Source organism: Arachis hypogaea, chromosome 13, assembly GCF_003086295.3.
Source record: "Arachis hypogaea cultivar Tifrunner chromosome 13, arahy.Tifrunner.gnm2.J5K5, whole genome shotgun sequence".
In the NCBI taxonomy this organism is placed as follows: domain Eukaryota; kingdom Viridiplantae; phylum Streptophyta; class Magnoliopsida; order Fabales; family Fabaceae; genus Arachis; species Arachis hypogaea.
The window spans coordinates 100,183,378-100,207,190 of NC_092048.1; the positions used below are offsets into that span (position 1 = coordinate 100,183,378).

At 40.3% G+C, this 23,813-nt stretch overlaps 2 non-coding genes across 2 annotated transcripts; both read left to right on the forward strand.

Annotated features, from left to right (window-relative positions):
• The first annotated feature begins 2,200 nt into the window (after positions 1–2,200).
• On the forward strand, positions 2,201–2,304 carry LOC112739785 (small nucleolar RNA R71). Its single transcript, XR_003170724.1, has one exon. It is a non-coding gene; the product is annotated as a small nucleolar RNA R71 (small nucleolar RNA).
• A 17,898-nt stretch (positions 2,305–20,202) lies between these two features.
• Positions 20,203–20,306, forward strand: LOC112738710 (small nucleolar RNA R71). Its single transcript, XR_003169653.1, has one exon. It is a non-coding gene; the product is annotated as a small nucleolar RNA R71 (small nucleolar RNA).
• Positions 20,307–23,813: the final 3,507 nt, after the last annotated feature.

Here is a 23,813-nt window from a genome sequence, read left to right on the forward strand (position 1 = left end):
TAAAGATTAAGGATACTAAAAACATGGGTTGCCTCCCATGAAGCGCTTCTTTAACGTCACTAGCTTGACGGTTGTCCCTTGCTAGGGTGGATTGTAGTGCTTGACGTCCTCTCCTCTCACTATGAAAACGTCCCCTCTTGATTCATTCATGACCTCTAAATGTTCCATAGAAAGAACTTTCTTGATTGTGAACACTTGAGGGAGCTGGGAAGGAATGGTCTTGAGGCCAGGTGGGATTGGCAGATAATGACTTGAGACCACTTTATCTCCCGGAGAAAAACCTTCAGTGGGAATTTTCTTGTTTCTCCATCCTCTTGGCAATCTCCCTATCACTCTTCCCTTTCTCTTGAGGATTTCTTCATTGACCTTTATGTCAGGAGGATCCTTCTGATCTGTTTCCACTGATTCTTGTGGCTCTAACTCTTGCAACTCTTGTTTGCCTTCCAATGACTGTTTTAGAGTCTCAGCTGCTGGATTACTTTCCTCCAAACACGGATGGCTACTATCATCTTTAGGCTTTTCAGATTCTGGTTCAGGCTCAGATGCAGGTTTGAAGACTTTGAAAATGAGCTGTTCATCATGTATTCTCAGAATTAGCTCTCCTTGTTCTACATCTATGAGCGCTCTAGTAGTGGCTAGAAATGGTCTGCCCAGAATGATAGGGTGTAAATAGCTTTCCTCCATGTCCACAATGACAAAGTCTGTGGGGAAATAATAATCTCCCACTTTCACCAGCACATTTTCAACTACCCCTTCAGCTTGCTTCTGAGTTTTGTCAGCCAGTTGTATGATTACATCAGTGGATCTCACCTCGTTCAGTTGTAGCCTCTTCATAAGAGTTAGAGGCATCACATTTATGCTAGCTCCTAGATCACAGAATCCTCTGTCAATTTTTGTTTCCCCTATGATGCAAGGGATATGAAAACTTCCTGGGTCCGTTTTCTTAGAGAGTGTGTCCTTCTTGATGAGAGCACTGCATTCTTTGTTCATTGTTACCGTTTGTCCTCCCTTCAAAACTCTTTTCTTGCTTAACAATTCCTTTAAATACTTGATGTGTGTGGGCATTTGATGAAGAATCTCAAGAAAGGGAATATTGACATGCAGAGAATTAAATGTCTCTAGAAACCTTGAATAGGTTTTCCTTTTTTCACCTCCTCCTAACCTCTCAGGAAATGGTTCTTTTGGTTGGTATACTTCCATCATGCCTTTTTGCAGATCCTTGGCTTGCTCAGTTCCACCTTCCTGCTTAACTTCTTCCACATCTTCTTTCAAGATTTCTGGTTCATGCTGTGAGGACCTGATTCCTCCTTCTTCTGAGACTTCCTTCAATATGGTGATGGCCTTGCACTCTTCCCATCTTACTCTCTTTTGTTCCCCCTTAGGATTCTTTTCTGTGTCACTAGGGAACACTGCAGTTGATTTGGGTGCCTGTTGAGATAGCTCTCCTACTTGAGATTCCAACCTTTTGAGTTTTTCACCATGGTTTCTTAAGGTAGTTCTCACATCATCCCTGAAGCTCTTCAATTCAATTATGTCTTGGCTCATGGTTGCCATCATTCCTTCCATCCGGTTTAATTGATCTTGAAATTGTTGGTTCGGATTAGGTTGGGTATGTTGATTATTTTGGCCATGATATGATGATTGGGGGTAAGTGTTTTGTGTGGCTTGGTATGATCTTTGGTTGGAGTTTTGGTATGTGGAATTGTTTTGTTGGTTGTGGTTGTAAGGTTTGTGGTTTTGTGGTTGGGTTTGTTGGTTTCCCCACCCAAAGTTTGGGTGGTTTCTCCAGCCTGGGTTGTAAGTGTTGGAGTGTGGATTATATGATTGCCTTTGTTGGTTTCCCACATAGTTAACCTCATCCCAATCACCTCCTTCAATGCCTACTTCCTCTTGATCTTGTGTGTGTATTGCAGCCACTTGCTTTGTTTCTAATTGCCTGGTAAGCTCTGCTAGTTGTTTGGCAAACACCTTGTTTTGGGCTAGAATTGTATCAACATGGTTCAGCTCCATGACTCCCTTAGTGTTGTGCCTTTCTGATGCATAATAGTACTCATTCTCAGCCACTGTCTCGATCACTTCAATGGCTTCTTCCACAGTCTTTTTCTTGTTCAATGAACCTCCTGATGAATGGTCTACAGCCTTCCTTGATTCATAAGAGAGCCCACCATAGAAGATGTGCAATTGCACCCAATCATGGAACATGTTTGGTGGGCATTTCCTTGTCAAGTCCTTGAATCTCTCCCATGCCTCGTAGAGAGTTTCACCATCTTGTTGTCTAAAAGTCTGGACCTCAGATCGAAGCCTATTGACCTTTTGTGGAGGGTAGAAACGTGCCAGAAACTTGCCTTCCACCTCATCCCATGTGGTTAGACTCCCCCTTGGGAATGATTCCAGCCACTTAGCTGCTTTGTCCCTAAGTGAAAATGGGAACAAAAGCAGTTTATAGGCATCTTCCTGGACTCCATTGGACTTCACAGTGTCACAAATTCTCAGGAATTTTGTGAGATGTTGGTTTGGGTCTTCATTAGCACTTCCTCCAAAGGAACAATGATTTTCCACCAATGATATTAGCTGTGGCTTGAGCTCAAAATTGTTGGCCTGAATGGGTGGTTTCTGGATGCTACTACCACAATTCCCAGAGGTTGGGTTTATGTATGAACTAAGAACCCTCCTCTCAGGAATGGCATTGTTTCCATCAGCTCTCTCATGGTTGTGAACTTCTCTATCCATGTTGAGATCTAGAGCTTCCTCAAAATTGTCCTCAGATTCTCCTTCAGATTCCTCTTCTCCCACTACTCTCTTCCCTCTTGCTTCCCTTCTAAGTCTATGAAGGGTCCTTTCCGGTTCGGTATATGGAGGAGTTGATGTCTCTCCTCTCCTACCTGTCATACAAGAACACAGCTCAAACACAAACAAGTAAAATACTCTTGGTTAATGGAAGAGTATGGTTAGCTCAATTGAGGAATTAATTCAAACAGTTAGTGAGTCAGTGAGTTAGTTGCATGAATTTAAAGGCATAAAGAAGGAAAGCATGTAACCAAGTGCAGAAATTAAAAATTCAACAAGCATCTAGAACAGAATTAACAAAGCAAGAGAAAATTGCTCAATCTAGTTAGCTTCCAATTTGAGAATTGTCAATCGAAAACCAATCCCCGGCAACGGCGCCATAAACTTGATGCGCATAAACGTGTTATGCTACGATTTAGGAAATTGCACGATCGGCAAAATTCCTTCCGGCAAGTGCACCGGTTATCGTCGTTAAGTAAAAACTCACAATAGAGTGAGGTCGAATCCCACAAGGATTGGTTGAGTGAGCAATTCAGATTAGAAGTGTGTTCTAGTTGAGCGGAATCAAGATTTGAGATGAGAATTGCGGAATGTAAAATTGGCGGGAAAAGTAAATGACAAGAAAATTAAATGGCTGAATCTTAAATTGCATGAATTAAAGAGCAGAATGTAAATTGCTGAAATTAAATGGGAATGGGGATGATTGCAAGAATTGAATTGCAGAATGTAAAGAGAAAGTGGAAATCAGAAATGGGGAATTCATTGGGTTTAGGAGATATTGAAATCTCCGAATCAAAACATGTAAATCTCTTCCTCAACCAATGCATTCATTGAATTTTGCTTGGCAATCTTATATGATTGGATCCCAATTCCTTGGCTCACCAATGCTCTCTAAAAACAAACAAATTCCCAATCCCTTGGTTTAAATGTTCATAAGAAGAGATGATGCTTGATCACTGATTATACCACACAATTTCATGAACCACAATTTGGTAGGATTACATGTCACAATATCCATCCAAACCCCAATCCAATCCACTGTGAGAAAGCTTCTCTAGCATGAATCCTCCATTCCTTTCCCAAGGCTCCGAAGGATTCCAAGTATGAGTAGTTTCTTTCCCAAGACAACTACTCAATGGAATTAGATCGAGAAGCTTTCTAACAAAATTCAAGAGAAAAGATTGAAGAAGAAGATAAACTATTATTGATTCATTGAATTACAATAGAGCTCCCTAACCCAATGAAAGGGGGTTTAGTGAGTCATAGCTCTGAATTCAATTACAAGAAAGGAAAACTGGCTAAAAGTGAAAGTAAAAGTCCTCTCTAACTTAACTTCTATCCTATTTATACACTTTCTTTATTGAGCTTCAGTTGTGCTTCTTGGGCTTTGAGGCCTCTCCTTGCTTTCCTTTTGCCTTGGGTTTATGATCCATAATCTTGATGAGGTTGTTGATCCAGATCCTGTAACATTTATTGAGCCAACTTAGTGATAATCAAATAATGACACATGACTCAATAAATTGAGATTTCAAACTCATCAATCCTTCAGGCCCAATCCCATAAACCATGATATTCAATTGGGTTTCATACCAAAGTAAGTTTAAGTTAATAATTGTGCTCAAAGACTAACTTAAATCACAATATTTTTGGCCCAGAAACCCTTTTCAAGAGTGGCGTTTAAGTTGTAGTTTAAGCTTAAACTGCAACTTAAACGCCAGACACTTCCAGTGAGGCCATTTGTAGAAGCACGTTTAAGCTTCAGTTAAGGTTAAACTGAAGCTTAAACGTGGAAATGGAAGAAGGTAGCCCTGGAGAGTCATGTAGTCGAACACGTTTAAGCTTCAGTTTAAGGTTAAACTGAAGCTTAAACGTGGAGATAGGAAGGGCAGCCCTGGAGGTCGAACACGTTTAACCTCCAGTTTGAGGTCAAACTGGAGGTTAAACGTGGAAAAGGGTGGAGGCATACTGGAGGTCGAACACGTTTAACCTCCAGTTTGAGGTCAAACTGGAGGTTAAACGTGGAAGCTTGGAATGGTGGCCCTGGAGGTGTCGAACACGTTTAACCTCCAGTTTGGGGTCAAACTGGAGGTTAAACGTGGAGATGGAGAGAGCAACCCTGGAGTGAAAAAAACTATCGAACACGTTTAAGCTCCAGTTTGAGTCAAACTGGAGCTTAAACGTGGAATGGCCCCTGGTACACTTCCTGGTTCTGGCGTTTAACCTCCAGTTTGAGGTCAAACTGGAGGTTAAACGTGGAACTCCTCCCTGGGTGGCATACTCATTCTGGCGTTTAACCTCCAGTTTGAGGTCAAACTGGAGGTTAAACGTGGAATGCTCCTTAAGTGAGGCTTTTCATTCTGGCGTTTAACCTCCAGTTTGAGGTCAAACTGGAGGTTAAACTTCAATCCCAGCATTTCTTATCCTTCATGATTTTGGCGTTTAAGCTCCAGTTTAGGCTTAAACTGGAACTTAAACTCCACATGTGATATTCAAGCTTCCTTTATTGATTTTGTTGCTTCCTTGCTTAGCCTCTTCTTCCCTGAAATCATCCAAACAATTGCATCAAAGTCTTGCAAAATTTCATGAGAAATCTTTCATTCATAGCATTTAAGTAATACAACTAAAACTCATGGAATTTGCATCAAAATCATATTGTTTGGATGGTTCATTACTTTGTTCTTCATTTAACCATTTTTGGTTACTTTAAGCTCAAGAAAATGCATAAAACAACTAAAACTAACAGAAAAATGCTAGTGAAACTAGCCTATGATGCCTTGGCATCAGACGTCCTGTGGAAAAGTCTGATCGTGCATAGGAGTAGCAGATGATGTTCTATCTTTTGATGACGTTCCACCTGACTTGAGTTGTGAAGACTTAGAACGTACTTTCCCTCGCTTTAGTAGTTTAGAGGGACTAGGTGAGTATAGAATCTAGGCTAGCCTAGGTGCCAGCTTAGAGACCTCTTGAACAGGTCAGGACCTGGGATGTTGTATGTATGTATATGTATATAGTTATTATCTAGCTATATCTAGGGGTGTTCTAACTAAAGGTCTATACTCTAATAAAGGCTGGATAACTGAATGTTGCTAGCTACTTGTGATGTATTTATGTGTGGTTGTTTATAACTATTTTATCTGTTATTACTTGTAAATTGATTATGAGTGATTCCGCCTATTAATAAAAACATTTTCAAAAAAAAAATACACCTCGCAAATTAACTACGCTTTTAACAACGAATCAGGCTCATATGATAAATAATAGATAATAATTAGGAAGACAAATTGGTAGCGCTCAGTTTTCGGTATGATCTAGACATATTAAAAATTGGGTCGTTACACGCTGTCACCGCACGGCTAATCAGCTGTTGGTTCTCGATCATGTTGGAATAGGATCTATTGATCCTTTTGCGTCTGTCACTACGCCCAACACTCGGGAGTTTGAAGCTCGTCACAGTCATCCCATCCCAGATCCTACTCGGAATACCACAGACAAGGTTTAGACTTTTCGGATCTCAAGAATGGCCGCCAATAATTCTAGCTTATACCACGAAAACTCCGATCTTTCGAAATGGAGGCTAAGAGATACACACTCAAGCTATTGCAGATAGAACGGAAGTGGTTGTCAGGCATGCGTTCATAGGTAAGAATGATGATGAGTGTCACGGATCATCACATTCATCAGGTTGAAGTGTGAGTGAATATCTTGGAATAAGAATTATCTTAAATTGAATAGAAAAACAATAGTACTTTGCATTAATTCATGTGGAACAGCAGAGCTCCACACCTTAATCTATGGGGTGTAGAAACTCCACCGTTGAAAATACATAAGAACAAAAGGTCTAGGCATGGCCGTGAGGCCAGCCCTCAAAACATGATCAAGAGATCAAAAGATAAACTAAAGATTGATCCCTTCAATCAAAAGATGAAAATACAATAGCAAAAGGTCCTATTTATAGAGAACTAGTAACCTAGGGTTTACAGAAATAGGTAAATGATGCAGAAATCCACTTCTGGGCCCACTTGGTGTGTGCTTGGGCTGAGCATTGAAGCTTTAATATGTAGAGACTTTTCTTGGAGTTAAACGCCAGCTTTGGTGCCAGTTTGGGCATTTAACTCCAGCTTTTATGCCAGTTTTGGCGTTTTAACGCTAGAATTTTTATGCTGACTTGAAACACCGATTTGAGCAATCAAATCTCGAGAAAAGTATAAACTATTATATATTTCTGGAAAGCCCAGGATGTCTACTTTCCAACGCAATTAAGAGCGCGCCAATTGGGATTCTGTAGCTCCAGAAAATCCACTTGGAGTGCAGGGAGGTCAGAATCCAACAGCATCTGCAGTCCTTTTTCAGCCTCTGAATCAGATTTTTGCTCAAGTCCCTCAATTTCAGCCAGAAAATACCTGAAATCACAGAAAAAAACACAAACTCATAGTAAAGTCCAGAAATGTGATTTTTGAATAAAAACTAATAAAAATATACAAAAAAGTAATTAAAACATATTAAAAACTACCTAAAAACAATGCAAAAAAGCATATAAATTATCCGCTCATCACAACACCAAACTTAAATTGTTGCTTGTCCCCAAGCAACTAAAAACAAAGTAGGATAAAAAGAAAAGAAATAACAATAAATTCCGAAAACATCTATGAAGATCAGTCTTAATTAGATGAGCGGGGCTCTTAGCTTTTTGCTTCTGAATAGTTTTGGCATCTCACTTTATCCTTTGAAGTTCAGAATGATTGGCTTCTATAGAAACTCAGAATTTAGATAGTGTTATTGATTCTCCTAGTTCATTATGTTGATTCTTGAACACAGTTACTTTATGAGTCTTGGCCGTGACCCTAAGCATTTTGTTTTCCAGTATTACCACCAGATACATAAATGCCACAGACACATAACTGGGTGAACCTTTTCAGATTGTGACTCAGCTTTGCTAGAGTCCCCAGTTAGAGGTGTCCAGAGCTCTTAAGCACACTCTTTTTGCTTTGGAATACGACTTTAACCGCTCAGTCTCAAGTTTTCACTTGACACCTTCACGCCACAAGCACATGGTTAGGGACAGCTTGGTTTAGCCGCTTATGCTAGGATTTTATTCCTGTGGGCCCTCCTATCCACTGATGCTCAAAGCCTTGGATCCTTTTTACCCTTGCCTTTTGGTTCAAAGGGTTGCTGGCTTTTTCTACTTGCTTTTTCTTTTTCTTTCTTTTACTTTTCGCCATTTTTTTCGCAAGCTTCTTCTTTTTCACTGCTTTTCTTGCTTCAAGAATCAATTTTATGATTTTTTAGATCATCAATAACATTTCTCATTTTTCATTATTCTTTCAAGAGCCAACAATTTTAACATTCATAAACAACAATATAAAAAATTTGCACTGTTCAAACATTCATTCAGAAAACAAAAGTATTGCCACCACATCAAAATAATTAAACTAGTTTCAAGGATGAATTTGAAATCATGTACTTCTTGTTCTTTTGTTTTTAGATCATTTTTTATTTTAAGAAAGGTGATGGATTCATAGGACATTCATAGCTTTAAGGCATAGACACTTAGACACTAGTGATCATGTAATAAGACACAAACATAAATAAAACATAAAGCATAATTTTAAAAAAATAGAAAAATAAGAACAAGGAAATTAAAGAACGGGTCCACCTTAGTGATGGCGGCTTGTTCTTCTTCTTGAAGATCTTATGGAGTGCTTGAGCTCCTCAATGTCTCTTCCTTGCCTTTGTTGCTCCTCCCTCATGACTCTTTGGTCTTCTCTAATTTCATGGAGGAGGATGGAATGCTCTTGGTGCTCCACCCTTAGTTGTCCCATGTTGGAACTTAATTCTCCTAGGAAGGTGTTGATTTGCTCCCAATAGTTTTGTGGAGGAAAATGCATCACTTGAGGCATCTCAAGGATTTCATGATGAGGGATTTCCTCATGCTCTTGTCCATGAGTGGGCTCTCTTGTTTGCTCCATGCTTTTCTTAGTGATGGGCTTGTCCTCATCAATAAGGATGTCTTTCTCTATGTGAATTCCAGATGAATTGCAGAGGTGACAAATGAGATGAGGGAAGGCTAACCTTGCCAAAGTAGAGGACTTGTCCGCTACCTTGTAGAGTTCTAGGGATATAACCTCATGAACTTCTACTTCCTCTCTAATCATGATGCTATGGATCATGATAGCCCGGTCTATAGTAACTTCAGACCGGTTGCTAGTGGGAATGATTGAGCGTTGGATGAACTCCAACCATCCCCTAGCCATGGGCTTGAGGTCATGCCTTCTTAGTTGAACTGGCTTCCCTCTTGAATCTCTCTTCCATTAAGCGCCCTCTTCACAAATGTCTATGAGGACTTGGTCCAACCTTTGATCAAAGTTGACCCTTCTAGTGTATGGGCGTGCATCTCCTTGCATCATGGGCAAGTTGAATGCCAACCTTACATTTTCCGGGCTGAAATCTAAGCATTTCCCCCGGACCATTGTAAGCTAATTCTTTGGGTCCGGGTTCACACTTTGATCATGGTTCTTGGTGATCCATGCATTGGCATAGAACTCTTGAACCATTAAGATCCCGACTTGTTGAATGGGGTTGGTGAGAATTTCCCAACCTCTTCTTCGAATCTCATGTCGGATCTCCGGATATTCACCTTTTTTGAGCTTGAAAGGGACTTCGGGGATCACCTTCTTCTTGGCCACAACTTCATAGAAATGGTCTTGATGCACCCTTGAGATGAATCTCTCCATATCCCATGACCTGGAGGTGAAAGCTTTTGCCTTCCCTTTCCTCTTTTTAGAGGTTTCTCCGGCCTTTGGTGCCATAAATGGTTATGGAAAAACAAAAAGCAATGCTTTTACCATACCAAACTTAGAAGGTTTGCTCGTCCTCGAGCAAAAGAAGAAAGAAAAGAGTAGAAGAAGAAAATGGAGGAGATGGAGGGGGTTTAGTGGTTCGGCCAAGTATGGGTGGGTTTGGGAGGAAAAGTGGTTTGAATTTGAATGGTGAGGTAAGTGGGGTTTTATGATGGATGGATATGGATTGGTGAAGAGATTATGGAGAAAAGGGTAGGATTTGATAGGTGAGGGGTTTTTGGGAAAGAGGTATTGAGGTGATTGGTGAAGGGTATTTGGGGAAGAGTGTTATGGGAAGGTGTGAAGAAGAGAGGGAGAGAGTTGAGGTAGGTGGGGATCCTGTAGGGTCCACAGATCCTGAGGTGTTAAGGCTTTCTCGTCCCTGCACCATTTTGGGCGTATAAACGCCCCTGGGAGTGCCAATCCTGGCGTTAAACGCTAGGTTGCTGCCAATTTCTGGCGTTTAACACCAGCTTTTCTTCCCTTTCTGGCGTTTAAACGCCAGCTTGTTGCCCTTTTTGGCGTTAAACGCCAGCTTTGTACCCCTTTTGGCGTTAAACGCCTGTCTGGTGCCCTTTTCTGGTGTTAAATGCCCAGAATAGTGCCAGACTGGGCGTTTAATGCCCATTCTGCTACCTTTACTGGCGTTTAAACGCCAGTAAGATCGTCCTTCAGGGTGTGCTATTTTTGATGCTATTTTTCATTCTATTTTTGCTTTTTCAGTTGTTTTTGTGACTTCACATGATCATCAACCTAAAGAAAATATAAAATAACAATGGAAAATGGAGCCTCACAGATACTCAGAGCATGATGATGGTCTCCCAACACCAAACTTAGAGTTTAAATGTGGGGGCTCTGTTTGAATCTGCATTGAGAGAAGCTTGTCATGCTTCTTCTCCATGTGTGCATAAGGAGATCCTTGAGCCTTAAACACAAGGCAGGCCTCATTCACTTGAATGACCAGCTCTCCTCTGTCAACATCAATCACAGCTTTTGCTGTGGCTAGGAAGGGTCTGCCAAGGATGATGGATTCATCCATACTCTTCCCAGTGTCTAGGATTATGAAGTCAGCAGGGATGTAGAGGCTTTTAACCTTTACCAAGACATCCTCTACAAGTCCATAAGCCCATTTTCTTGAATTGTCTGCCATCTCTAGTGATATTCTTGCAGCTTGTACCTCAAGGATCCCTAGCTTCTCCATCAGAGAGAGTGGCATGAGGTTTATACTTGACCCCAGGTCACACAGAGCCTTCTCAAAGGTCATGGTGCCTATGGTACAAGGTATTGAGAACTTTTCAGGATCCTGTCTCTTTTGAGGTAATCTCTGCCTAGTCAAGTCATCCAGTTCTTTGGTGAGCAAGGGGGGGTTCATCCTCCCAAGTCTCATTACCAAATAACTTGGCATTTAGCTTCATAATTGCTCCAAGGTACTTAGCAACTTACTCTTCAGTAACATCTTCATCCTCTTCAGAGGAAGAATACTCATCAGAGCTCATGAATTGCAGAAGTAATTCAACGGAATCTCTATGGTCTCTGTATGAGCTTCAGATTCCCATGGTTCCTCATTAGGGAACTCCTTGGAGGCCAGTGGTCGTCCATTGAGGCCTTCCTCAGTGGAAATCACCGCTTTTCCCTCATCTATGCATTCGGCTATGTGGGACATATTTATGGCCTTGCATTCTCTCTTTGGGTTCTCTTTTGTATTGCTTGGGAGAGTGCTAGGAGGAGTTTCAGTAATTCTCTTACTCAGCTGACCCACTTGTGCCTTCAAATTTCTAATGGAGGACCTTGCTTCAGTCATGAAACTGAGCATGGTTTTGGATAGATCAGAGACTACAATTGCTAAGTCAGAGTGGCCTTGCTTAGAATTCTCTGTCTATTGCTGAGAAGATGATGAAAAAGGCTTGCTATTGCTAAACCTATTTCTTCCACCATTACTGTTGTTGAAGCCTTGTTGAGGCCTCTGTTGGCCCTTCCATGAGAGATTTGGATGATTTCTCTATGAAGGATTATAGGTGTTTCCATAGGGTTCTCCCATGTAATTCACCGCTTCCATTGCTGGGTTCTCAGGATCATAAGCTTCTTCTTCAGATGAAGCTTCTTTGGTACTACCTGTTGCTGCTTGCATTCCAGACAGACTCTGAGAAATCATATTAAATTGCTGAGTCAATATTTTGTTCTGAGCCAATATGGCATTCAGGGTATCAATCTCAAGAATTCCTTTCTTCTGATTTGTCCCATTATTCACAGGATTCCTTTCAGAAGTGTACATGAATTGGTTATTTGCAACCATTTCAATGAGTTCCTGGGCTTCTTCAGACGTCTTCTTCAGATGAAGAGATCCTCCAGCAGAGCTGTTGATGCGCATAAACTAGTTATGCTACGATTTAGGAAATTGCACAATCGGCAAAATTCCTTCCGGCAAGTGCACCGGTTATCGTCAAGTAAAAACTCACAATAGAGTGAGGTCGAATCCCACAAGGATTGGTTGAATGAGCAATTCGGATTAGAAGTGTGTCTAGTTGAGTGGAATCAAGAATTAGATGAGAATTGCGGAATGTAAAATTGGCGGGAAACGTAAATGGCAAGAAATTGAAATGGCGGAATCTTAAATTGCATGAATTAAAGAGCAGAAGCTAAATTGCTGAAATTAAAAGGAAATGGGGGTGATTGTATGAATTGAGTTGCAGAATGTAAAGAGAAAGTGGAAATCAGAAATGGGGAATTCATTGGGTATTAGGAGATATTGAGATCTCTGAATCAAAACATTTTTATTCCTTCCTCAACCAATGCATTCATTGAATTTTGCTTGGCAATCTTATATGATTGGATCCCAATCCCTTGGCTCACCAATTCTCTCTAAAAACGAACAAATTCCCAATCCCTTAGTTTAAATGTTCATAAGAAGAGATGATGCTCGATCACTGATTATACCACACAGTTTCATGAACCACAATTTGGTAGGATTACATGTCACAATATCCATCCAAACCCCAATCCAATTCACTGTGAGAAAGCTTCTCTAGCATGAATCCTCCATTCCTTTCCCAAGGTTCCGAAGGATTCCAATTATGGGTAGTTTCTTTCCCAAGACAACTACCCAATGGAATTAGATCGAGAAGCTTTCTAACAAAATTCAAGAGAAAAGATTGAAGAAGAAGATAAAACTATTATTGATTCATTGAATTACAATAGAGCTCCCTAACCCAATGAAAGGGGTTTAGTGAGTCATAGCTCTGAATTCAATTACAAAGGTATGAAAACTAGCAAAATGAAAAGGTAAAAGTTCATTTTCTAACTTAAATTCTATCCTATTTATACACTTTCTTCATTGAGCTTCTGTTGTGTTTCTTGGGCTTTGAGGCCTCTCCCTGCTTTCCTTTTGCTTTGGGTTTATGATCCATAATCTTGATGAGGCTGCTGATCCAAATTCTGTAACATTCATTGAGCCAACTTAGTGATAATCAAGTAATGACACATGACTCAACAAATTGAAATTCCAGACTCATCAATCCTTCAGGCCCAATCCCATAAACCATGATATTCAATTGGGTTTCATACCAGAGTAAGTTTAAGTTAATGTTTGTGCTCAAATGCTAACTTAAACTGCAATATTTTTGGCCCAGAAACCTTTTTCAAGAGTGGCGTTTAAGTTGCAGTTTAAGCTTAAACTGCAGCTTAAACGCCAGACACTTCCAGTGATGCCTTTTGTGGAAGCACGTTTAAGCTTCAGTTTAAGGTTAAACTGAAGCTTAAACGTGGAAATGGAAGAAGGCAGCCCTGGAGGGTAACGTAGTCGAACACGTTTAAGCTTCAGTTTAAGGTTAAACTGAAGCTTAAACGTGGATATAGGAAAAGCAGCCCTGGAGGTCGAACACGTTTAAGCTCCAGTTTAAGGTTAAACTGGAGCTTAAACGTGGAAATAGAGAAAGCCATCCTGGAGGTCGAACACGTTTAAGCTTCAGTTTAAGGTTAAACTGAAGCTTAAACGTGGATATAGGAAAAGCAGCCCTGGAGGTCGAACACGTTTAAGCTCCAGTTTAAGGTTAAACTGGAGCTTAAACGTGGAAGCGGAGAAAGGTAGCCCTGGAGGTGTCGAACACGTTTAAGCTCCAGTTTAAGGTTAAACTGGAGCTTAAACGTGGAAGCGGAGAAAGGTAGCCCTGGAGGTGTCGAACACGTTTAAGCTCCAGTTTAAGGTTAAACTGGAGCTTAAACGTGGAAATGGAGAAAGCAACCCTGGAGGAGAAAACTTGGTCGAACACGTTTAAGCTCCAGTTTAAGGTCAAACTGGAGCTTAAACGTGGAAATGGCTCCCTGGTGCATTTCCCATTTCTGGCGTTTAACTTCCAGTTTAAGGTTAAACTGGAGGTCTTCCAGTTTAAGGTTAAACTGGAGGTTAAACGCCACTTTCACCCTTTCCTCAGCTTTCATGATTTTGGCGTTTAAGCTCCAGTTTAAGCTTAAACTGGAGCTTAAACTCCACATGTGATATTCAAGCTTCCTTTATTGATTTTTGTTGCTTCCTTGCCTAGCCTCTTCTTTCCTGAAATCATCCAAACAACTGCATCAAAGTCTTGCAAATTTTCATGAGAATCTTCCATTCATAGCATTCAAGTAATATAACTAAAAACTCATGGAATTTGCATCAAAATCATACTGTTTGAATGGTTCATTGTTTTGTTATTCATTTAACCATTCTTGGTTACTTTAAGCTCAAGAAAATGCATAAAACAACTAAAACTAACAGAAAAATGCTAGTGAAACTAGCCTAAGATGCCTTGGCATCACAACACCAAACTTAATACTTGCTTGTCCCTAAGCAAGTCCTGAGTTATTTGAGAAGAAAGTATGAAACAGAAAGCAATTAAATTGGCTACATTAGTAAGCACTTGAAGTTCATCAGAAGGGTTTTATGCAGAAAGTTGCAGTATCACTTTTTCATTCTTATCAGGTAAGATTATCACTTTTTCATTGCATCAATCAAACACTGCTATGGCCTCTTGTTACTCTTATGTCCTTGGCACTTTTCTCTTCTTTGTTTTTCTTTTCTTTTTCTTAGAGCTCCTTTGCTCCTTGTTTGCTTAGTGTCATGTGTTGCACAAGCCTTTGGCATTTTCTTTTTCTTATCACTGCACTACACATATCCACTCCAGGCATTTTAGTTCACATTTCTTCTTGAGACATTGGTGCCCAGCACCTCTTTGTGTGACTAAATGTTTTGTATTTAGGTTGCTCTTGATAATGGACTTTTGGTTGATAATCCCGGGTTAGTTAACCCAAGTTACCGAGTGTTGAAACACTCCTCAGAACCTATTCATCCAAGCATATCCTAAATACATAAACACCACAGGCATTTGTCTCAGAAGTTCAAACCATTGGTGCCTAGCTTATTTTCTCAATTTTTTTGCTTTTTGGTTGCCCTTTTTCAGTGGCTTTTTCTTCTTCTTTTTCTTTCTTTTTCATGGCCAAAGACATTTATTCATCAAGATCCATAGATAGTTTTCAATTTCTACACAAAAAATGATAATTCTACACTCTATTTCCAGTGATCTGACTAAACAATCAAGCACGCATACCACCACTTAATTCTACTTGATTTGTCACTAATTGAGCCAAGTTACTTTTGTTCAAACTTTTCTTTTATTTTTTTGGAAACAGAACAAGCATGGCAAGCACTTGTTTAAGAAGGTGAAGTTATATCCAAACATCTAGGCATTCACTTTATTCAAAGCAATAAACAGACAAACATACTAGAGACTTCACATTAAAACTTAAATGACTTATAATGAAAGAAAGCTCATAAAGACAATTCACCAATTATCATTTGATTATTAAGGAGAGAGACCACCTCTCATTTATTGCTTGGTTCTTCTTGATTATTGGGATCCTGCTTCTTCTTGCTTCCTACCCCTTTTTGACCACTTGAACTTCCTTTGTCTTTTCTTATGAGCTTTTTCCAGAATCCATCCTTTTTCATTGTTTCTTCCACTCCTTTTTCAAGGATCATTGCCTTGTTTATTTCTCTTTCTTTCCTCCCTTTGAAATACTCATCAAAAGCTGGGAATGCTGGGTCCATCTTGTGTAAATGTTCCCCTATGTAGTTAAGCTTGATTTGCGAACTGATGTTGTAATCAGCTTGAACTGAGTATCTTGCATTCTGTAAAGTGGTGGCTTCCTTGATTGCCAAGACATTGGCATCTTGGTGTTGGCATATGTGGCTGAAGGATTCCTGTAAGTGTAAATTCTGTTCCCTTTACAAATCTAAGAATCTTGATTCAAAGTTCCTTTGCATATCCATCATTTTTAGGTGAAAGTTCTCTTGTCTCTCCTGAGACCTCATGTATTGTTGAGACATTCCTTCTATGATTTCCTGCATTCTGCTCATATCCATGGGGTCTCTGGGAATTCGTTGTCTTCTTTCTGGAATTCCTTGCTCTTCTTGCTCTTCTTCTCCGTCTTCTCCTTCCTGTCCTTCTTGTTCCGCTTCTTGCTCTGCTTCTGCTTGTTGCCCTTCTTCATTTCTTCTTTTTGTATGTCTTGGAGCAATTGGGCCAAGAGTCATTCTGTACGCAGTTATAGCCAATCCAGGATATAGCCAATTAGGTCTTTCGTCTTCAAGTGGTACTTGGGCATCGATGCATAGTCTAATGATGGTGCTAGGGAAGTGGAGCCAGGATTCAGGGTCACTTTTCTCACTAAGCTCTTGTATCTGTTCAGCAATGAGTTTATGAACTTTAATCTCCCCTCCCACCATAATGCAATGTAGCAAGATGGCTCTTTTAGGGACTATTTCTGAAGAGTTTGCAGTGGGTAGGATGGATCTCCTAACTATTGCATACCACCCTTTAGCTTCAGGTGTTAGGTCTCCCCTTCTCAAGACTCTTGGAGCCCCTCTTGTTTTTCTCACCCATTCAGCTCTGATGGCACAAAGGTCTTCAGCAATAGTTGTATAGTCAGGTTCTCCTATCATCCTTTCTTCATAACTTGCTTGGCTGAAACGTATGTTTTTCAGGCCAAGAGTTTTCATGATTGCCTTGGGACTGAAGTCAACTTCCACCCCTCTCACATAGCTTTTGTATGTGGGTTTCATGGTTGAGTCTTCCCTCACTGCATTTGCATAGAACTCTTTCACCAAGTTGATGTTGATTTTAGTGATTGGCTTAGTCAGGAGCTCCCACTTCCTCTTTTTGATCTTCTCCCAAACACCTGGGAACTCATCCTTTTCAAGGTCAAAGAGAACCTCAGCTAGTACCGTTTTAGGTCTCATTCATTCGGCTTGAATCTCATGGAAAATTGATTTGTATCTCCATGCATCGAATTCCCTGTTCTCCTCCATTGGCTGCTTGTCTTTTCTTCTTTTGTGGCTAGATGAGGCTGCCATTGGTTCTTTAGTTTTGGTAAGTGACAAGCTAAAGTTGACAAGGTGAAGCAAGAAGTGTTGTTGGAAGTGTGGTGAGGTTGTTTTCGGCAAGAGATAGTTATGCTATGATGAAAGAAAATGTGCATGAAGGAGATTTGGTGGTGTGGAACTCGTTCCCCAAGTGGTTCTTTATAGTGCCCGTAAGTGAAAAATGGACGGCTAGGGTGATTTGTGAAGGGTGGCCTGATGGTAAATATATGAATTAGGGAGAAGGACGAATTGCTTTTCATTTTCTTGGAAGTATTCTGAGTGCATTAGGTTGTACATGTAGCTATCTTTTCATGCAGAACTTCCTTTTCCCATGTGTTAGTTTCAAAGACTTGTGAACTTCCTTTTTGACCAAGCACCGTACCTCCCCCTTGTCTTTTTCCTCCATTCTTATCTTTCCTTTTGTACCTGCACAAACAAACAAATTTGCTATCATTTTTTTTCGGTCATGTGAATAATGAATAGTACTTGTACATGTTTTTCCTTCTTTTTGAATTGTAAATCAATGATTGACTTCCTGAGCTTATAGCCGTGACCTTTGTATGTATGCACACTTATTACTGGACACCAAACTTAGTGTTTGGTAATGTCTCCTGATGACATGAAATCCATGTTGGTTGTCCTTAATGAATGTGCATAATTCTAATAAATCCTAGTCACTTTGGCGCTTTGATCCTAAACAATTTTACTGCCCAAAGTAATTGAAATCAAAGTATTAAAACATGCAAATGGTATACTTGTCATGAATTTCTAAATCCAGAGGAACTTCTTGCTTTTCATTAACTGTGTTCAAAAGGAACACCAAACTTAATGTTTGGTAGTGCACCTTGAATGAAAGATTGAATACAATTTGAATAAGATTTGGGAGTGCCTTCAGGCACACCAAACTTAGAGACCAATTGTAATTTACATGCAATGTTTAGTGCACTTTATCAACAGTTGTCCTGAGGATTCAAGTTCATGCATAAGAGACCATGCTTTATTAGATGTAAAGCAAAACAATAAAGAGTAAGGATACTAAAACATGGGTTGCCTCCCATGAAGCGCTTCTTTAACGTCACTAGCTTGACGGTTGTCCCTTGTTAGGGTGGATTGTAGTGCTTGATGTCTTCTCCTCTCACTATGAAAACGTCCCCATTTGATTCCTTCATGACTTCTAAATGTTCCATAGAAAGAACTTTCCTGATTGTGAACACTTGAGGGAGCTGGGAAGGAATGGTTTTGAGGCCAGGTGGGATTGGCAGATAATGACTTGATATCACTTTATCACCCGGAGAAAAACCTTCAGTGGGAATTTTCTTGTTTCTCCACCCTCTTGGCAATTTCCCTACCATTCTTCCCTTTCTCTTGAGGATTTCTTCATTGACCCTTATGCCAGGAGGATCCTTCTGATCTGTTTCCATTGATTCTTGTGGCTTTAACTCTTGCAACTCTTGTTTGCCTTCTAAGGACTGTTTTAGAGTTTCAGCTGCTGGATTACTTTCCTCCAAACACAGATGGCTACTATCATCCTTAGGCTTTTCAGGTTCTGGTTCAGGCTCAGATGCAGGTTTGAAAACTTTGAAAATGAGCTGTTCATCATGTATTCTCAGAATTAGCTCTCCTTGTTCTACATCTATGAGCGCTCTAGTAGTGGCTAGGAATGGCCTGCCCAGAATGATAGGGTGTAAGTAGCTTTCCTCCATGTCCAAAATGACAAAGTCTGTGGGGAAGTAATAATCTCCCACTTTCACCAGCACATTCTCAACTACCCCTTCAGCTTGCTTCTGAGTTTTGTCAGCCAGTTGTATGATTACATCAGTGGATCTCACCTCATTCAGTTGTAGCCTCTTCATAAGAGTTAGAGGCATCACATTTATGCTAGCTCCTAGATCACAGAATCCTCTGTCAATTTTTGTTTCCCCTATGATGCAGGGGATATGAAAACTTCCTGGGTCTGTTTTCTTAGAGACTGTGTCCTTCTTGATGAGGGCACTGCATTCTTTGTTCATTGTTACCGTTTGTCCTCCCTTCAAAACTCTTTTCTTGCTCAACAATTCCTTTAAATACTTGATATGTGTAGGCATTTGCTGGAGAATCTCAAGAAAGGGAATATTGATATGGAGAGACTTAAATGTCTCTAAAAACCTTGAATAGGTTTTCCCTTTTTCACCTCCTCCTAACCTCTGAGGAAATGGTGCTTTTGGTTGGTATGTTTCGATCGTGCCTTTTTGCAGTTCCTTGGCTTGCTCAGTTTCACTTTCCTGCTTAGCTTCTTCCACACCTTCCTTCGAGATTTATGGCTCCTGTTCTGAGGGTCTAATTCCTTCTTCTTCTGAGACTTCCTTCAATATGGTGATGGCCTTGCATTCTTCCCATCTTACTCTCTTTTGTTCCCCTTTAGGATTCTTTTCTGTGTCACTAGGGAACACTGCAGTTGATTTGGGGGCCTGTTGAGATAGCTCTCCTACTTGAGACTCCATCCTCTTGAGTTTTTCACCATGGTTTCTTAAGGTAGATCTCACATCATCCCTGAAGCTTTTCAACTCAATTATGTCCTGACCCATGTGTGCCAGCATTCCTTCTATCCTGTTTAATTGATCTTGAAATTGTTGGTTCGGATTAGGTTGGGTAGGTTGATTATTTTGGCCATGATATGATGGTTGGGAGTAAGTGTTTTGTGTGGCTTGGTATGATCTTTGGTTGGAGTTTTGGTATGTGGACTTGTTATGTTGGTTTTGCTGGTTTCCCCACCCAAAGTTTGGGTGGTTTTTCCAGCCTGGGTTGTAAGTGTTGGAATGTGGATCATATGGTTGCCTTTGTTGATTTCCTACATAATTGGCCCCTTCCCAATCACCTCCTTCAGTGCTTTCTTCCTCTTGATCTTGTGTGTGTATTGCAGCCACTTGTTTTGTTTCTAATTTCCTGGTGAGCTCTGCTAGTTGCTTGGCAAACACCTTGTCTTGGGCTAGAATTGTATCAACATGGTTCAGCTCCATGACTCCCTTAGTGTTGTGTCTCTCTGATGCATAGTAGTACTCATTCTCAGCCACTGTCTCAATCACTTCAATGGCTTCTTCCACAATCTTTTTCCTGTTCAATGAACCTCCTGATGAATGGTCTACAGCCTTCCTTGATTCATAAGAGAGTCCATCATAGAAAATATGCAATTGCACCCAGTCATGGAACATGTCTGGTGGGCATTTCCTTGTCAAATCCTTGAATCTCTCCCATGCCTCGTAGAGAGTTTCACCATCTTGTTGTCTAAAAGTCTGAACCTCAGATCGAAGCCTATTGACCTTTTGTGGGGGGTAGAAACGTGCCAGAAACTTGCTTTCCACCTCGTCCCATGTTGTTAGGCTCCCCCTTGGGAATGATTCCAGCCACTTAGCTGCCTTGTCCCTAAGTGAAAATGGGAACAAAAGCAGTTTATAGGCATCTTCCTGGACTCCATTGGACTTCACAGTGTCGCAAATTCTCAGGAATTTTGTGAGATGTTGGTTTGGGTCTTCATTAGCACTCCCACCAAATGAACAATGATTCTCCACAAGTGATATTAGCTGTGGTTTGAGCTCAAAATTGTTGGCCTGAATGGGTGGTTTCTGAATGCTGCTACCACAATTCCCAGAGGTTGGGTTTATGTATGAACTAAGAACCCTCCTCTCAGGAATGGCATTGTTTCCATCAGCTCTCTCATGGTTGTGAACTTCTCTATCCATGTTGAGATCTAAAGCTTCCTCAAAGTTGTCCTCAGATTCTCCTTCAGATTCTTCTTCTCCCAGTACTCTCTTCCCTCTTGCTTCCCTTCTAAGTCTATGAAGGGTCCTCTCTCGTTCGGTATATGGAAGAGTTGATGTCTCTCCTCTCCTACCTGTCATACAAGAACACAGCACAGGCAACAAACAAGTGAAATACTCTTGGTTAATGGAAGAGTATGGTTAGAGCAGTTGAGGAATTAATTCAAACAGTTAGTGAGTCAGTGAGTTAGTTGCTTGAATTTAAAGGCATAAAGAAAGAAAGCATGTAACAGAGTGCAGAAATTAAAATTCAACAAGTAACTTGTACTGAATTAATCAAAACAAAAAAAAATGCTCAATCTAGTTAACTTCCAATTTGAGAATTGTCAATCGAAAACCAATCCCCGGCAACGGCGCCATAAACTTTATGCGCATAAACTAGTTATGCTACGATTTAGGAAATTGCACAATCGGCAAAATTCCTTCCGGCAAGTGCACCGGTTATCGTCAAGTAAAAACTCACAATAGAGTGAGGTCGAATCCCACAAGGATTGGTTGAATGAGCAATTCGGATTAGAAGTGTGTCTAGTTGAGTGGAATCAAGAATTAGATGAGAATTGCGGAATGTAAAATTGGCGGGAAACGTAAATGGCAAGAAATTGAAATGGCGGAATCTTAAATTGCATGAATTAAAGAGCAGAAGCTAAATTGCTGAAATTAAAAGGGAATGGGGGTGATTGTATGAATTGAGTTGCAGAATGTAAAGAGAAAGTGGAAATCAGAAATGGGGAATTCATTGGGTGTTAGGAGATATTGAGATCTCCGAATCAAAACATTTTTATTCCTTCCTCAACCAATGCATTCATTGAATTTTGCTTGGCAATCTTATATGATTGGATCCCAATCCCTTGGCTCACCAATTCTCTCTAAAAACGAACAAATTCCCAATCCCTTGGTTTAAATGTTCATAAGAAGAGATGATGCTCGATCACTGATTATACCACACAGTTTCATGAACCACAATTTGGTAGGATTACATGTCACAATATCCATCCAAACCCCAATCCAATTCACTGTGAGAAAGCTTCTCTAGCATGAATCCTCCATTCCTTTCCCAAGGTTCCGAAGGATTCCAATTATGGGTAGTTTCTTTCCCAAGACAACTACCCAATGGAATTAGATCGAGAAGCTTTCTAACAAAATTCAAGAGAAAAGATTGAAGAAGAAGATAAAACTATTATTGATTCATTGAATTACAATAGAGCTCCCTAACCCAATGAAAGGGGTTTAGTGAGTCATAGCTCTGAATTCAATTACAAAGGTATGAAAACTAGCAAAATGAAAAGGTAAAAGTTCATTTTCTAACTTAAATTCTATCCTATTTATACACTTTCTTCATTGAGCTTCTGTTGTGTTTCTTGGGCTTTGAGGCCTCTCCCTGCTTTCCTTTTGCTTTGGGTTTATGATCCATAATCTTGATGAGGCTGCTGATCCAAATTCTGTAACATTCATTGAGCCAACTTAGTGATAATCAAGTAATGACACATGACTCAACAAATTGAAATTCCAGACTCATCAATCCTTCAGGCCCAATCCCATAAACCATGATATTCAATTGGGTTTCATACCAGAGTAAGTTTAAGTTAATGTTTGTGCTCAAATGCTAACTTAAACTGCAATATTTTTGGCCTAGAAACCTTTTTCAAGAGTGGCGTTTAAGTTGCAGTTTAAGCTTAAACTGCAGCTTAAACGCCAGACACTTCCAGTGATGCCTTTTGTGGAAGCACGTTTAAGCTTCAGTTTAAGGTTAAACTGAAGCTTAAACGTGGAAATGGAAGAAGGCAGCCCTGGAGGGTAACGTAGTCGAACACGTTTAAGCTTCAGTTTAAGGTTAAACTGAAGCTTAAACGTGGATATAGGAAAAGCAGCCCTGGAGGTCGAACACGTTTAAGCTCCAGTTTAAGGTTAAACTGGAGCTTAAACGTGGAAATAGAGAAAGCCATCCTGGAGGTCGAACACGTTTAAGCTTCAGTTTAAGGTTAAACTGAAGCTTAAACGTGGATATAGGAAAAGCAGCCCTGGAGGTCGAACACGTTTAAGCTCCAGTTTAAGGTTAAACTGGAGCTTAAACGTGGAAGCGGAGAAAGGTAGCCCTGGAGGTGTCGAACACGTTTAAGCTCCAGTTTAAGGTTAAACTGGAGCTTAAACGTGGAAGCGGAGAAAGGTAGCCCTGGAGGTGTCGAACACGTTTAAGCTCCAGTTTAAGGTTAAACTGGAGCTTAAACGTGGAAATGGAGAAAGCAACCCTGGAGGAGAAAACTTGGTCGAACACGTTTAAGCTCCAGTTTAAGGTCAAACTGGAGCTTAAACGTGGAAATGGCTCCCTGGTGCATTTTCCATTTCTGGCGTTTAACTTCCAGTTTAAGGTTAAACTGGAGGTTAAACGCCACTTTCACCCTTTCCTCAGCTTTCATGATTTTGGCGTTTAAGCTCCAGTTTAAGCTTAAACTGGAGCTTAAACTCCACATGTGATATTCAATCTTCCTTTATTGATTTTTGTTGCTTCCTTGCCTAGCCTCTTCTTTCCTGAAATCATCCAAACAACTGCATCAAAGTCTTGCAAATTTTCATGAGAATCTTCCATTCATAGCATTCAAGTAATATAACTAAAAACTCATGGAATTTGCATCAAAATCATACTGTTTGGATGGTTCATTGTTTTGTTATTCATTTAACCATTCTTGGTTACTTTAAGCTCAAGAAAATGCATAAAACAACTAAAACTAACAGAAAAATACTAGTGAAACTAGCCTAAGATGCCTTGGCATCAGCTGTCCAATGACATCTTGGACAGTTCAAACAGACCATCATAGAAGATACCTATGATGCTCCATTCTGAAAGCATGTCAGAAGGACACCTTCTGATCAATTGCTTGTATCTTTCCCAAGCTTCGTAGAGGGATTCACCTTCCTTTTGTCTGAAGGTCTGGACTTCCACTCTAAGCTTACTCAATTTTTAAGGTGGAAAGAATTTGGCCAGAAAAGCACTGACCAGCTTTTTCC